Source organism: Euprymna scolopes, chromosome 39, assembly GCF_053919585.1.
Source record: "Euprymna scolopes isolate OS-2025 chromosome 39, ASM5391958v1, whole genome shotgun sequence".
Lineage (NCBI taxonomy): Eukaryota > Metazoa > Mollusca > Cephalopoda > Sepiida > Sepiolidae > Euprymna > Euprymna scolopes.
Genome location: NC_136520.1, coordinates 60,517,603 through 60,532,821, shown reverse-complemented (window position 1 = coordinate 60,532,821; position 15,219 = coordinate 60,517,603). Strand labels below are relative to the sequence as shown.

The following is a 15,219-nucleotide window of genomic DNA, read 5'->3' as shown; positions in this document are numbered from 1 at the left end:
TCGATACTTCCTCTTTGTTCTAACTATCTGTTTCGCAGGTGACTATCAAGATATGTTCTTACGTCATGTGGAGAAGTGCTTCACCATGCTGAAAGTGGCATTCTTTATTCCTAAACATCTCTTGGGAACGTGGCATAACGTATTCATGTAGCAAGTTGAGAATTTAAAGAGTGCATACATTTTATTGGGATACCCTGTAGATATATATATATATATATATATATATATATATATATATATATATATATATGCACACACGCACACACACTGGCATTTGTATGAAACTTGTGTGGAATTTGAAACATCAAAAGTGAAAATCAAAGAGAGAAGCCTTGAAATTTTCCAATCAAAAAAAATAAATAAATAAATAAATAAATAAATAAAGATATTTTGAAAGAATTTAAAGAAGCCGCAAAACATTAGACTGCGGGGTCCGACAAAACGTTAGACCACGGATCGGCAAGCCTTTCATGTTGTAAGTCAGCATAAAATTAACTGCAATTTGATATGCCTGCATTCAACAAACATCGACAAACTTTGAAAGCAGATATTATTTTATTAAAGAAAATGAAACTTTTTACAAACCATAAATCAATTCCTCCAAGAATTGAAAACACTTTTTGTTCATTATAAAATTTGAAGACTTTTTAATAATGTTGTTTGTGACTGCTTTTTTGTTGAAAAATATTTGAATAAACTGGTTCTTCTTTAAAAAAAAAAAAAATCACTACACCATGAAAAATAGTCCCTTAATTATTGTTTAAATAATCCATTTCTTTCGCTGAGGTACTACAATAATCATAAACTGTTTTTTAGAAATTCTGCCTATTTCAATCACAAAAAAGTAGGGTTTTTTTTTTTTTAATTTTACTTTATTTAATTTCATTTTTTTAATTTTTTTTTTTACTTATTATATGTTTATGTGTGTATCAAACTGCAGAAGTGCAAAAAAAAAACGACCACCATTTTAATGTTTGGCTAATTTGTGGACCTATTTTTTGCAAGATTGTTTTCTGATTAAATCAATTTTATTTCCAAAATTATACAATTGGGCTTACTCTGTATATTCCAGGTAACTTCAGCACATACTTGAAAACAAAATTTCACCACTTATCACTGTCTTGGTCAGCCCATCAGTTTGGTGGTCGTTGTTTTAATCTTTCTTTAGTTAAATCTGTCTGATATGATTTTTGAGTTTGGTGACCAGGAAACCTGCTCAAACCATGTCAATCTCTTTTTATGAATAGATTCATTTGAACTTTAAACTTGCTTTAATACAAACATATAATAAATAAAAGTATTTGTTAATAATATATTTTTACACTATACAAATACAAAAGAAATCAATGAAATTAATTAAAAAATAAATATAAAAACAAAATCAAAATTATAATATGAGTTTCGTTAAATAAGCTTAACTTTATAATGTACCTAATTAACTTGTATTGGCTTATATGCGTACTGCAGAAAGTTTCGCCATATACTTGAAAACAAAATTCTGTCACTCCTCAGCATGTCAGTTTCAACCCTTATGTGGCCAGCTAATCTTTGAAGTGGACATCTTTTGATCTTTCTTGAATTAAAACTTTTTCATGTGATGATTTTACATAGCTGGAGACTGGTGGTTGGGAAACATGTCCAAGCCATGCTAATCGTTTTTTATTTTTTGTTGTTTTTTTTCGAATAGCGTTTTTGATAGCTCTGTTAATATTAAGCCTCTTTCTGATGTCTGCGGGTCTTCATCTATTTAGCAAAGTTACTCCAAAGATAATTCTTAAACACTTCATTTCAAAGACACCCGCATAAATCATGTTGCACTTGTATATACAGCAAGAGTAAGTGTCGACAATTAAACAAAATATAAATTCCCTGTTAATTACTTACTTATACAAAATTGCTTTAAAATTTTTTTAACTTAGCTAAGCGTTTGGTTTAACAATATACAAAATTGCTTTAAAATTTTTAACTTTGCTAGGCGTTTAATTTTACAATAGGCAAAGTTACTTTAAAATTATTGACTGTACTAGATGTTTAATTTTATAATATACAAAGTTGCTTCAAATTTTTTAACTTTGCTAAGTGTTTGGTTTATGAATATACAAAATTGCTTTAAAATTTTTAACTAGCTAGGCATTTAATTTTACATTATGCAAAGTTGCTTTAAAATTATTGACTGTACTAGGTGTTTTATTTTACAATATACAAAATTGCTTTAAAAAAAATTTAATTTTGCTAACTGTTTGGTATAACAATATACAAAATTTCTTTAAAAAATTTTTAACTTTGCTAAGCGTTTGGTTTAACAATATACAAAATTGCTTCAAAATTTTTAACTTTGCTAGACGTTTAATTTTACAATAGGCAAAGTTACTTTAAAATTATTGACTGTAGTAGATGTTTAATTTTACATTATACAAAGTTGCTTCAAATTTTTTAACTTTGCTAAGTGTTTGGTTTATGAATATACAAAATTGCTTTAAAATTTTTAACTAGCTAGGCATTTAATTTTACATTATGCAAAGTTGCTTTAAAATTATTGACTGTACTAGGTGTTTTATTTTACAATATACAAAATTGCTTTAAAATTTTTAACTTTGCTATGTGTTTAATTTTACAATATGCAAAGTTGCTTTAAAATTATTGACTTACTAGGTGTTTAATTTTACAATATACAAAGTTGCTTTCAAATTTTTTGACCTTTGCTAAGCGTTTGGTTTAAGAATATACAAAATTGCTTTAAAATTATTAACGTTGCTAGACATTTAATTTTACAATATACAATGTTATAATTTATTAAAATAAAGATCATTTTTAAAGAAAACATTTCAGCTTTACTTATCTTACTTTATGAAAATTCATTTTTAAATAAATTATTTCAAACTTGATTCGTATTGGTGATCATTTTTATTGTGTCCAAAATGAATAACCCTTTAAATTAAGTTCATAAAATAGCTAAATATAAAAAATGTGACCGATTTTGTAGTGTTGCAGTCTGGAAACGCATAATGCTTTAATGTAATCAACAACACCTATAGCTAATATATAAAGTAAAGTCAGTTTCTTTATCATCAATAGCTTTCTTCCTATAAAATCAATATCTAATTCTGGTTTGCCAGTTTATCGTGGGAATCGTTTGAGCATGTTGTTAAGAATAAGATTTAATTCCTTTCACAAATTACTTTCTCCGAGTCAAAATTATTTTCAAATAGCCGCCATCTTTAAAAAAGGGACGTAACTCTGTATTCATCCATACAGAGTTACTTTCTTTAGATTGGAAATATTATATTTCGGAAAAAAAAGAAGATATATAAGTGTAAAATAATAAAAGAAAAAAAATGTCAAGTAAAATAATGGTTTTCTTGCAGAATTTGACCCTCATCTTTGGGATTTTCCATTAATTATGGTTCGGTCTCAACTGGCAGTCACTGGATTAATTTCAAAACAAAGTGGAAAAAAAATAGAAATACAATAAATGAAAAATAAAAACCTACTGTAAATTTACTGAATTTTTTTTTTTTTTTCAAGAAAATTTGCATTTTGTATTGCTTATTCACTTTTTTTTTTTTTTTGCACTTCTTTATCAACAAAAGTTGGGGAGGGAGGGAGGGGGTTCCAAGCAAAGATTATGTTTTTTTTAACTGTAAATTGTTAGGTGAAAGTACTTTTTTTTTTTCAAGAAAACTTACATTTTTCTTTTCATTTTTTTTTAAAAGAAAATTGGCAGTAAACTTTTTTTTTGATTTTGTTTTTGTAAACAGAAGTTGTTTTTTATAAGAAAAGATGATTTTTATGAAAACCGTAAATTGTTAGATGTAAGTACAGAAAAGTTGGGGATTTTTTTTTTTTTTTTAAGAAAATTTACAAATTATTTTTTTTTTTTACTAAATGTTAAAAAAGTAAACAGAAAAAATACTCCCTATCATTCGAAAAATAATTTTTTAAATTACATTTTTTATACAAAAAAAAAAAAAAAAAAAGAAAATTTCCATTCAACATTTCAACAATGCTCAGCTTAACCCGGTGATTGCTGGTTGAGCCTGAGCCAGAATTTATGGAAAATCCCGAGGATCCAGGTCAAAATCTGCAAGAGTAACCAAAATAATTCCCGGGTAAGTTCAGTTAGTTTTAAATAAAAAAAAAATAATTTGATATGAAAATACCCAAAAGATTCTAGAACCTTATAACTATTGGATAAGCCATGTTAAAGATAGGACTATTTAAATAAAAATGCGGGGTTGGTATTCATGAGGAAGTGATTGTAAAAGAAGAACCATAGTTGTTGAAGGTGCCAGTCTTGTAGTTGTCATTCAAGGAAAATTATTCTCTGAAATCGGACCATTGATGTAAAACAAAAGAAAGGTGTGTTGTGCACAATTTGGACTCATTCAAAGTTCTCATTTAATCAACCCTCCCCAAAAGGACACACGTGGCCTTAGGGCCCGCAGATTCCTCACTCCTGCAGTTTGGACTGCTAGCTCAGAGAAAAAAAAAAAAATTATCCTTATTCTTTAGATTTCTGAAGCTCGTCCTATTTCCTTGCTGTTGAATTTTTTTTTTTTTTTTTTTTGCAGAATTAAATAAACATTTTTAGAAAATGAACTGCTGTTATATCATTCTGCCATTATATATATATATATATATATATATATATATATATATATATATATATATATATAAAAATGGTACTTCTTTAAAACCACTTCCCCATGAAATAAAAGTGTCTTATTATTTAATTAAAAAGTTCAATTGCTGGCATGGGAACTCCGAAAGTCATGAAGTCTTGGCATTTTGGTGCATACCAGTTTATATTTCTGAGATGAGGATTGATTAGATTTTACAGATTTCTGTTCTCAGCTTCAATGTTATTCTCAAACCAATTTTTTTTTTTTTTTTTACAAAGGGGTTACCAGCATATCAAGGCCTGGAGGCCAGTCGAGGATAAGGGTTAATGTATGTATTGTAGTCATTAGGACAGTAGCAAAGAAATCATTTGTGGTGGAAATTTGGTATGATTAGATTATTTATGGGGACAGTTCAATTAAGAACTTGTTTACATTGGACTTAAGGACGATGTAGTGAACTGGAAAGCAGACCAGCGGAACAGAGTTCCATAGGCGGGCTTCCATAGGAAAGAGGCTTTGTTCATGAAATCCACATTTAGGTTTAGGCACTGCATTTCGGTCGATGTGACCTCCAATCTGCTTCAACTTGTTGAACTTGGGAATCTATGTGGAATTTTGAAAGAAACCCTTTATTTAATCCACAGAGGTAGCTTGCTCTTGTTCTAAGGACCTGTGACACAACAGATATAATTGTTAAGTTATAATCAGTTTTAAATAAGTCTTCTGGAGGTTGAAGGTTCAATCCTCAGTACGAATAATACTTGGGATACGATTACAAATTATATTAGACTTCTACCCGGTCATGTCTGACAGAACAAGAGCAAGCTATATCTGTGGATAAAACAAAGAGTTCTATTTTTTTTTTTTTTTTTTTTTGAATCCTCTGAGATAAGGTTTCATAATTTGTGAATTTATTCTTTTTGTGAACTAATCCTCATCTTTGTAGTTGTTGTTGTTGTTGTTTCACCATGTTTTGGCCAACTAATCCTCTGGCCTGATTTGTATAGGATTGAAACCGCTATCTTCAGACAATGATCACCTGGAACTGTAGAGACTCCACACCTCTATCCACTGCACCAACAACTACAAAGATGAGGATAACAGTTTGCAAAAAGAATGAATGCTCATCAAGAGTTCTGTTCAGAATTCTGTATATTCCTCAGTGTGATATAGAGATTTTTGAGCTCAACAAGGCGTACTTAAAGAAAATGGGAGGTTACATCGGCTGAGACGTTGTGAGAATTACATCCAAGATGAAAACAATAGTCCAAATTATACAGCAAACGAGTTGATTTTAGTTTATTTAATTTTTAAATGCTACATTGTAACATTATGGGCCGATATAAAACCATGTAGAAAAAATCGAAAGTCGTTAATCATAACTTGTGAATTTTATTCACAGTTTAATCAGAAATAGATATCATTTACAGAAGACAATCCTGAAAGATTGAATCCTTAAGTTCACGCGTTTCAGAAAATCTGACATTTTCAAGATTTTATGTCGTCATGCAGTCCTTCATAGCTGAAGATGACGAGTCAGGGTCTCGGTGCTATATTCTATGGCGTTGTAGCATCCCACACTCAGTGTGGAAAGTTTCCCCACAAGTAGTGCATGAGTAGTTACCCGGGTTGTTGCCTTTGGTAATGTTTTTGTTCAAACCTGGTCTTTATTTTTGCCATTATTTCTATCTTTCTTTTGTGAAGTCTACTGCACCAGCAACTTAGATCTACTGCTAGTTCTTTCGATTTTTTGTGTTCATATTCATTGCCTTTAGGTGGCGCTTTATTACATTCTTGTAGCAGAGTTTCTGCCCGCCAATCTTTCTGTACCCATTTTCCAATTCTCCGTAAAATAAGATTTTTTTTGGGGGGGGGGGGCGATTGTTTTCTAATCGGGCAACAGTTGTGTGGTGACGAGTACGGCTTCTATGCTGTCCATGTTGACTCCATTGAGTACTTCAAAACTTGGTATAAGATCGTTCCATGATTTTTCTTAGGTGGCGTTGTTGTATTGCTTCCAACCTCTTTATGTAAAATACAATTCGCGAGAAAATCATGGCGTTACGAAATCTCTATCACTACTTATACATAAAAGACATTTTGTGTGTGTCTGAGAGTGAGAGAGTTTCCTATGAACTCCAAAACAGCTGGGTCGATTTTTTAAAAATTTCACACAAATCTATTTTATGTGTCTCGGAGTGTTCCTAGATAGGTTTTGTATTGGAATGCCTCTGATAAGTATTAAAAAAAATCAGTAATTGAAAAAAATCAGATACAAGAAGGAACAGCCTGGTTTTGACTAAAGTTAACACCCTTATACAATCTAAAAATGACAAGTGCATTTGAGAAGTTTTATCACCGCACAAGCACAACGGCCCCCAGCATATAAAATCAACAGTAGGTACTTTGATAAGACAGGGGCACTTTCAAAATAAATGTTTTTGTTTAGAGCATGATTGAACCATGATACTCGACACTGTACATTTTAAATTTTAATTCAGGCCAATAAATAAAAATAATTTTATAAAATTAACAGTCTCTACAGTGCAATGTAGACTACAATGTATTGTGGACTAAATCACTCCAAGGAGGCATGTAAAGTTTCCTCCAGGTGCACTGCTGTGGGTCCCCGACTAGACCAAGCAATTAATTGATTTGATTGAAAAATGGGCGATTTCACCGATTTTGAGGATAATAAAATATGGGAGAGTGAAACATTTGTTGATCATCATTCAATCCCGAGCAACGTCGGGTCTCCTTGCCAGTAGTTCAATAAAATTCTATTCAGATAACAAAATGGTATTTGTTTCTCTCCCACAGAAAGAAATGTGACAGAAGGGTTGAAAGGTGGGAATGAGAAGTCAGAACCCCTGAAAAGGAGCACTCTGACTCCCCAAAAAATGCCTAAACAGCCTTGTCAGCATTTCTCAATAGGGATGCCCCAGGTGATTAACAATAAACTAGCCCCTTCTCAGAGAGAGAAAGCAAAGCCTGGGCGAATGGACCTCCTAGAACTGCACAGGACCAGCATAATACTGCAATCAACAGGGAAAAGGCTATTTCAGAAATGGCATTTTCCCTGTTAATTTTGTTGCCAAAGGAACGAGTTCTGGGATGAAAATTTCCGTTCAATGTTTTTTTTTTTTTTAAAGGGAAGGAAAAAAATAAAACAAAAACTGGTGTCAAAAACAGCTAGAAATCAACCATTTTTTTTAAAAATAATCATCAAATAAATATGTGAAAAAAAATATGCAAATTTATATTTTAAAAGTGTTAAGATACTCAAGAATTTGAGTAGACAAAGATAAAAAAAAAAAAAAAAGATGAAATCGATCAAAATTAATTCTTTGTGCTGCTGTCTATCCACTCACAGATGAGGTGGGGGTGGGGATGCCTTCCCCAAACCTGTGAGTGGCGAGACAGTAATGGCAATTAGTTTCAACTAAAAAACAATTTATCACAAGTGAAGCATGCATGGTCCCCCGTGAGTGCACAGTACACAAGGCATAAAAAAAAAATGACTACGTTCAGCATTTGCCTCCCCCCCCCCCATTTAGCCTCAAAAATCCCCAGGGGATGTCAAATCCTGGTGAAAATGAACAAACGGTGCAGTTTTAGGCCTAAACATATATAACTTTGAGTTCTGCACCATGCAAAAAAAAAAAAAAATGACTAAGTCCAGCAAGTCTAATGTAAACAAATATTGTTCAGCTGCCATCTTGAACGCTCATGCATGGGGTATTGTTCCCACATCTGGGCTGGTGCATCCACCGCTAGTCTCCCCCTTTTGGATAGGGTCCAAAGAAGAGTCTCCAATCTAATAGGTCTGGCTTTGTCAACTAAGCTCAAACCTCTGTCCCATCACTGCGATGCTGCATCCCTGCGCCAGTTTTAAAGTATTTTAATGGAATGTGCTCTGATGAACTGCTAGTACTTGCGTCCCCTTGACGCACATACCCTCCAACAAACTGCTTAGCAACAAAATCGCACTCCCTTCCCTGTTGAGGTCCCTAAATGCCAGAAAGCCTTCTACTCTAAAAGTTTCTTCCCTAGAATAACTAAACTTTGGAATTCCCTTCCTGCTGCCTGCTTTCCTGACTGTACTGATATGCAGAAGTTTAAAAGTAACATAAACTAACATCGTGTTCATCTTCCCGAAGCATGGTTGCAAATAGTATCCCTTTACGTCCAAGCGGAGATATACCTTGTGAACGTGAGTAAAAAAATCTATTTCACCAATTGTTTCCGATTCTCTCATGGTGATGCTCATAGTCCAACCAACAATCATTGAGTGTCCTCCAGGCCTTGATAAGCAATGACCCATTAGTGTAATGAAAAGAAAAATTAATGATTCAAATTTTTCAAGATTGTTTTGTTTCGATATATACCTCTGAAGAAAATCCACAAGGTACCTGTAACATGGTTTCGATGATTTGATATGGAATTATACCAAAGATGATGATGCTGTGTCTTCAGAATCAAAATGCAATCGTTCAAATTATTTACAAATTTTCGGCAAAAGTACTAAACACGTTAAGACAAAAAAAAAAAAAAAATTAAAAATTACCTTAAAAATCATAAGTCTTAGCAAATTGTATCTTACACATGCAAACGCTCAAAAACGATATAATGTTAGAAATTTAACATGGTCGATATACAAAAATCGAGGAAGGCACAAAGGGAGATAACTGTTCATAATATATCACAAGGTAGATAAACACATAGGTTTATGTAAGTAAACACGTACTTTTACATTTTTTTTTTTTTTTTTTACTTAATGTTACTGGAAGGTATTATCTAATTTGTGACATACTATATACAGAGTTATCTCCCTTAAAATCTTTCTTGATTTGTTTGTGTCGGCCATGTAAAATTTTCAATATGACAACACGTTTTCGTATGTACAGTTCAATTTCTAACACTTATTGCGTTTAATTATATACACAGGGTGACGCAAAAAAAAAAAAAAAAAGAAGCTAAATGGAGGCCATCTAGAACATATGCTGTAGAACGGAGAAAAAAAAAATGCCAAAGACCCTAGTGTTTTGATGCGATGTTTTGAATATAATAAACTAGTTATGACCAAAGTTTCATTTCATTCGGACAAAACACTGAGAAACCGGGCCTAATTAGAGTTTGGGTCAGTTTTTTTGGGGTCACCCTATATATATATATATATATATATATACGGTTGGTGCAAAAATAATGTCGTTTTTTTTCGTTCAACTATATATATAATAAAAACGACATTATTTTCGCACCAACCTAGTCTCCAGGCATATCATTAAATTCAGGGTTTTCTCTTCTTTTCTTTTTTATTTTCTGGTGATTTTCTCGACATGACGAGCAATTCTTTCGCTCTCAGCTGGTAAATTCTGTATTGTGGCACCGAGTGATCTTGTCCGGCCATTTTATAGAATGCTTTCGATCATGTGATCGTCGTCAGAAGTAGTGTTTTGGAAGAGGTTTTGTTCGTCTGATTTTTTTATCTTTTCCAAATTGTATGGCAGGGGAAGAAGGATAAGGATATATTAGTTATATTTAGTCATTCTTTGTTTTTTTTTGTTTTTTTATGTTAAGTGCGTTTAATATATTAATGCCTGTATGAAATACTATTTTGTTAAGTTACTTTTTTATTAGTATTGACTTTAGTCATTTTAATCTGTGTGCAGTTATTTTTGTACATAATTTTGGTATTAGTAGTATATTTATTACTACAACTGACTACAGTGTTTTACTGTTAAAGAAGCTTTGTCGTTGAATATATATATATATATATATATATATATATATATATATATATATATATATATATATATATATATATATATATATATTCAAGCACGTCTGATTGAACACGACTGAGTTCTTTTTTTCCGATTTTGTTGGATAACTTTTCAATTCGCCGAGCAGCCTTTTTTATTTCGGCTGGCATGTTGTATATTATGGCACCCAAAAGTTGTTGTTCAGCCATATTCTTCCCAAGCGCTTATAATCGGTACATCCAATCCTCGTCAGAAGCGATTGTTATTGTTGTTGTCATTTTCTTTATTGAGACTTGGTGTGTTTATAATTATGATTGTAGGTTTTTATCATGGAATATACATATATAAATTGATTACTTGATTTAATCACATAAATTAATATGCGAAGATATAATTTTATGCGTAAATTTTCAGTATTTATTCCAACAGTGATCAATACATAATTAGAGCTAGGTAGTAAGTTATGAAAATATATATGGCAATTAAGCTACACAGAATATTCCGCGTTTCATTCTGACGAATTCTCATGAGAATGAAACGAGGAATATTCAGTGTAGCTTAATTGCCATATATTTTTTCATAATATATATATATATTAATTTAATATACCTTCTCTGTTCACTCATTGAGCACTCTTTGGTAGACACATTTTGTTTCATTGGATGTACTTCTAGGAAACTAAACTCTACTGGCTCTCTCTCTCTCTCTCTATATATATATATATATATATATATATATATATATATATATATAAATGGAAGGAAGAATAAAAGCCTCCATTCAGTCTCTAAAGAAAATGTATAAGTCGAAAACAAGATAACTCTTAGTAGTATGCAGATTATAGTAAACTAAAACTGTGTGTTTGTTATTAAAATGCATCAAGGTTCTAAGAATTTATGACATTTGGAATACTCATACGAAAATAAAAAAAATGAACAAATTAAAAAAAATATAAGAAAATCCTTTTTTCATGGCTGCGTGATTGTAAATATCTCTTATAATCACTTCACCATGACATGAGTGTCTTATTTTTTTAAAAGTACCAAAAATATTTTTTAAAAGCTGGTAAAATTCCAGAATAAGTAACGCCTGATAACTCAAAAAAAAAAAAAAAAAAAAAAAAAAAAACGAAAATTTATATCAAACGCATCAGAATGAAATCCTCAATTTGACTAGCCAAATTATACGGTTATAATAGTTTTTATTTCACGTTTTTTTCTTCTCCAAAAGCCGCCTTCTGGACGACATTTAACATTTAATAGCAGCCAAGAAATGTTGGCATGTTATGAGTGGACTAACAACCTGGGTGTCCCCAGTTCGAATCCAGTCGATTCCACAAATCACTTTCACTTAGGATGTTGGCAACCTTCATGTAGTTACTCTTGTAAGTACTCAATGTCTTTCTAGAAAGAATTCTGACTATAAAAATATCAGGGAAACCAACGCCAACAACAGAATCTTTAGATTCATATGATGATTGGCAGCCAAAAACTGTAAGCATGTTGTGGCCGCCATTAAATTTTGAGAAGACAGATTTTACAGAAGAAAAAATATGCGAAATCAAAAGCATTACAAACGTTAAACTTGGCTAGTTAGACTGGGAATTTTATTCTAATGCGTTTGGTAAAAATTATTTTTTTTTTATTATTATTATGAGTTCCTGTTTGACTTTTATTTCTTGATTACGAGTTATCGAATATTCTAGACTTTTACCTAAAAGCCATTTTATCTAAGAAGCACATTATTTTAAAAATATGAAAGTGAAACAGTAAAAAAATTTAAAAAAAAATAATCTGTCTTGCTTTTGATAAGACTTATGAAAAAATATTTTAAAAGTCTTAAAATGTTTTGTCTTAAAAAAAAAAAAATTCTTGAAGTCAAATGTTGACATATATTTGTAAATTCTAAATGCCCTTTAACCTTTGACCTCTTTCCAAAAAATTATATATATATATATAATTTTGAGGGTTAAAACGAGAATTAAATAAATTGTTCAATAATTTTGGTAAAAAGATATTTATTTAATATATAACAACAATAATTAATATATATATATATATCGCAATAATAATAAATGTGGTTTAATTTAAGACTTTACTGCAGTTTCACCGGACATTCGATTGTCTTAAGTGTATTAATATATTTAATATCTTCATAATGTGAAAACAAATTCAAATAGATGTCAATGAGGATTGGATATCCTCTGAAACTGCAGTAAAGTGCTAAGGTAAGGAGAGTAGAAAGTGGACCTTGGGTTTACTTTCGGCAGCTGCGTAACTCTTGCTTCCCTTATTTTGTCCTTTAGTCCTCACATTCATTCCATGAGCGATGTTTCTGACAGAGGGGAAAGAATTGCTGCTTTCTAGGTCAGAATCTATTCCATCTAACACTTATCGTTGGTAAGTTTTTAACCTTGAAGTACTATTTTTTCAGCTTCTTACATCAAGCGACTTCATGCCTTGTCTGGAACGATTTCCATGAAAAAAATTTTAAAAAGCCAGGTTTGTTTTACTATACACATAGATTCGAAAAAGTGGTCAAAAACCAAATATATAACAAATAAATGTTATAAAGGCAAGATAAGTTACTTTTCTATCTGGAAAAGTTTTTAGTGGTCTTACTCACTTTAAAACATGTAATCGATTCAAAAATCATAGTGTTTATCGATATATTTTAAAAAGAAAAATGGCGGCATGCTCGTGTTGAACATGGCAAGTTTATGAAAATGAGTTCAAACAAACAAATTATACAAAATACTGTTAGAAACCCACCGAATATATGTCTGCCTATGTCACGGTAACATATATTGAATGAGTTTCAAACAGTATTTTGTATAATTTTTTTGTTTAAACTCATTTTCCCAAACTTACCGTGTTCAACAGCGAGCATGCCGCCATTTGCAATTTTTCAAATACATCGGTAAACACTGTATGTTTATCGAGACGAATAAACATGTTACATTAAATAAAAACAATAAAAATTTATTCAGTTAGGTAAAAAAGTAACTTATCTTGCCTTTAATAACATTTATTTGTTATATATTTGTTTTTTGACAACTTTTTTGAATCTATGTGTACAGTAAAACAAACCCAAAAAGCCACCTTTATTATTGTTATAAAAATTTATCCAAAAGGATATCAAGTCCTTTGTGTATATAAGATATGTTGTATTGATTCGACTTGATTCCGATTTTTACAAGTTGATTTTCATGTTGTATATATCCACTAATGGAATTGTTCATAATATTCACAATCCGTTCTGAAATCTAATCATATTTACAGGGTGGGTTAACGATAAATTTGTCGCCCTAAAGAAAACAACACTACAGCATTATTTTAAAACTTTTATTTAAAAAAAAAAAATCAATTCAGGTAACTTGATTATGTTGTAGAGCTAACATCTATTCAATGTAGCCGTTTTCAGCCTCAATCAACGCCTTGATACAGAACTGGGAGCATGCCTTTTCCACAAGCGCTGGCGAGAGCTTGATGAATACTCGGCAGATGGCAGTGATCAGGCTGGCTTTGGTGTCGTTGGAGGTCATGTTTGTGATGTTCTTGACGTATGATCAAGATCACGAGAGGGGCCAGTGAAAGAAGGGTACAAAGTCATAACACTCCGACTGAAGCCAAGCCTTTGGACTTGTGGGTTGGCGCAGAGTCCTGCTACCATACCCAGGATCTCCCAGCAACCACCTGATTGCATCAAGGAATCACCACACTCTTCAGCACATCCAGGTACACTCGGATGTTGACTTTCAAGCCAACTTCGAAGATGTGAGGTAGCATGATGTAACCCTCCCTTGAAACCACACCAAAGACCATAACCGTGAATGGAAATTTCATTGAGCTGTGCCCTCAAGCGTTGAACCATCTGGAATTGCATTTTCAGGATGCTGGCAATGGTCCTGTTGTCATAACTTGGATCGGTAGAGAGCATGAGTTGTACAGTGGCGCATCTCCGATATTGTTCGTTGAACATTGTGTCATTTTCAGACATGATAGAAAGCTCCTATCGCTCTTGGGATTTATACACAACTGGACAACTAGTAAATTGTCTGCAACAAACGAAAGAAAACCGGTTTTCATCAAACGGAAATGGAATCATGTCATCTTTTCTAAGGCAACAATTTTATCATCGTTCCACTCTATAGTAAAAATAAAATTCAGTTGATGCCTACTTTGTCCACCAAGGTCCAGTCATGAATGTCCAGCAGTCTTTGCTTTATCACCGTCCAGTAAGTGCACCTTAATACAAATTACAGAATTGTCGGTATATTTGACACACTCTTCTCTTGGCACAGCGTTATTTCGGGGTCTTATAGTCGAGGAATAATCTGAAATCGGTTCGACAGACATTATCTGTGAAATAACACCGCCGATAAAATTCTGGTATGGTTATGGTCCGATGAGCGAGGATCTCATTCAGGAACCAAATTTCTTACTGATGAAACGATCACGAAAGTGTCCCCTTATACCATTGAATGGCAATAAAACAAAGGCTGTTGGACATTCGTGATTGAATCTTGGTGGACAAGTCAGACAAACTTAAGTTTATCATTATCAAATATGGTTGGATTGCAGAAAGCATTGTGAATTTCATTACTGATTCCATGGGGAAGGGGGTGGGTCACCCTATTTGTATATAATAATTTCCAAAAAGCATATTTATAATTGAGGGGGGAAGCTTTAATCAAAGAATAAAATGATATTATTCAGTATTTTTTTTTTTTTGTTTATTTGTTTAAAGCTCAAACCTATAAATATACTTTTTCTGAAATGTCATTCAGATATATATATATATATATATATATATATATATTAGTGTTGGGA

General features: G+C 31.9%; 1 protein-coding gene across 1 annotated transcript in view; it reads right to left on the bottom strand.

The window, feature by feature from the left end:
* Positions 1-15,219, bottom strand: part of LOC145263803 (UPF0415 protein C7orf25 homolog) — a 707,479-nt gene that overhangs the window by 568,891 nt on the left and 123,369 nt on the right. The gene's annotated exons all lie outside the window — the stretch shown is intronic.